The 2,500-nt window shown below is 40.4% G+C and overlaps 1 protein-coding gene across 1 annotated transcript in view; it reads right to left on the reverse strand.

Moving 5' to 3' along the window:
* The window catches only part of LOC113825874 (uncharacterized), a 38,547-nt gene that overhangs the window by 23,333 nt on the left and 12,714 nt on the right, over positions 1-2,500 (reverse strand). The gene's annotated exons all lie outside the window — the stretch shown is intronic.

The raw sequence follows: 2,500 nt of genomic DNA on the forward strand, positions 1-2,500 counted from the left end.
CAATAACATTGAGAAAAATATGACAATATCAATAACATTGAGAAAAATATGACAATATCAATTTTGATATTAATAATGATGCTGATAATTATGATGATGCTGATAATGATAACAATAATGGTGGTAGCATAATCCTAATTACTCTTAATATAATCATTGTTATTGGAATTGTTTTTGTCATTTTTATTATTACATCATTACTCTTATTCCATAGATGTTTCGTTCACTCTGATTCCTGAACGGTTAGCTTGAACGCCTTCTCTAGACGGGAGAAAGAGTGGTAGATGGAGAGAGAGAGAGAGAGAGAGAGAGAGAGAGAGAGAGAGAGAGAGAGAGAGAGAGAGGGAGAGAGAGAAAGTGAGAGGCAGAGGGAGAGAGAGAGAGAGAAAGAAAGAAAGAAAGAAAGAGTGAGAGAGAGAGAGAGAGAGAGAGAGAGAGAGAGAGAGAGAGAGAGAGAGAGAGAGGAGAGAGAGAGAGAGAGAGAGAGAGAGAGAGAGAGAGAGAGAGAGAGCGAGAGAGAGAGAGAGAGAGAGAGAGAGAGAGAGAGAGAGAGAGAGAGAGAGGGGGGGGGGGAGAGAGGAGGGAGAGGGAGGGAGGGAGAGAGAGAGAGAGAGAGAGAGAGAGAGAGAGAGAGAGAGAGAGAGAGAGAGAGAGAGAGAGAGAGAGAGAGAGAGAGAGAGGAAGGGAGGGAGGGAGGGAGGGAGGGAGATGGAGGGAGATGGAGAGAGAAAGAGAGTGAGAGAGAGAGACAGAGACAGAGACAGACAGAAAGACAGAAAGACAGAAAGAGACATGCAGACAAACAGACAGACGGACAAGCAGACAGAAAGAAACAAACAGGCAGAGAAAGAAGTAGATGGACCGAAGGCTAAATAGACAGACAGACAGACGAAGACAGATGAAGGGGAAGAAGCTGACAAAACCCAAATAACTCAAGGTAAATGAAGACCCAGCAAGGCAAAATGACCCTTAAAAACGCGCTCACATTTCAGCAGAGTTTAGACATTGATAGGATCAGTTTCCAAGGGGGAAGAGAATGACACACAACGAACGAGGCAAAGCAAGAACAAAAACAAAGAGAACAGAGAAGAGGGAGAACAGAGAGAACACAGAAAAAGGAGAGAACATATATAACAAAAATAAAGTTGAATGGCAGGCAAAACAATAGTGAATATCTCCGGAATAGATTGGAAAAGTTGAATATATGAACCCCGTGTTTCAAGTGAAATTAAAAGAAAAAATTACTTTACTCAATGGAATCTTTAATCGTCAAAATAATGACATTGGTATTATGAAGGTAATAAGAATATTAGGTAATAATAAGAATAATAAGCATAAAAAACAATTATAAAATTAATGCTTATATTGAATAAGAATATTAGGTAATAATAACAGTAAGAAGAATGAAAAATAATGATAAAATTAATGCTGATATTGATAATGATGTTATAGTTTTTGTTTTTATAATCATTCTTTTCTTTCCTACTGTTATCATCATTGATACTACGACAAGCAATAGTAGTAATAGTAGTAGCAGTCATCGTCATCATCATCATCACCGTCGTCATCATCATCATCGTCATCCTCATCATCACCATCATCATCATCATCGTCATCGTCATCGTCATCGTCATCGTCATCACCATCATCATCATCATCGTCATCGTCATCGTCATCACCATCATCATTATCATCGTCATCGTCATCGTCATCGTCATCGTCATCACCATCATCATCATCATCGTCATCGTCATCGTCATCATCATCGTCATCGCCGTCACCATCGTCATCATCCCCATCGTCATCATCATATTCATCATCGTCATCATGATCAGTAGTAGCGTCATTACTCTTATTTCACAGATGTGAGAGAGAGAGAGAGAGACAGCCAGACAGCCAGACAGACAGACAGAAAAAAATAGACGGTGTAAAATAGGCAGAGAGAAGACATCGTCACAAGCACCAGCATCATTACCCATATTACACACCCGTCTCGTTCACTTTGATTCCTTGAACGGTTATCATGAACGCCTTGAGGAGCCAAGTCGTCTTCCAAGTACTTCATGAAATCATCGTGTGAAGGGCGTCTTTCCCTGTGTGTGTCTGTGGTTTATTTGCTTGCGTGTGTTTTACGTTCATATGTGTATTTGTGTGCGTGTGTAGAAGTCATCGTAGGAAGGGTGTCTTTCTTTGTGTGTGCTTGTGTGTGTCTTTTTATGTGTGTTTATTTGCTTGCGTTTGTTTTGTGTTCATATCCCCGTGTGTGTGTTTATTTGCCCGTGTGTGTGTTTGTTTGCTTGCGTGTGTTTTGCGTTCATATGTGTTTTTGTGTGCGTGTGTAGATATCATTGTATGAAGGGCGTCTTTCCCTGTGTGTGTCTGTGTGTTTATTTGCCCGTGTGTGTGTTTATTTGTGTGTTTGTTTGCTTGCGTGTGTTTTGCTTTCTTCTTTGTGTTTTTGTGTGCGTGTTTAGATGTCATCGTAGGAAGGGTGTCTTTC

This window comes from Penaeus vannamei, chromosome 42, assembly GCF_042767895.1.
Source record: "Penaeus vannamei isolate JL-2024 chromosome 42, ASM4276789v1, whole genome shotgun sequence".
NCBI lineage: Eukaryota > Metazoa > Arthropoda > Malacostraca > Decapoda > Penaeidae > Penaeus > Penaeus vannamei.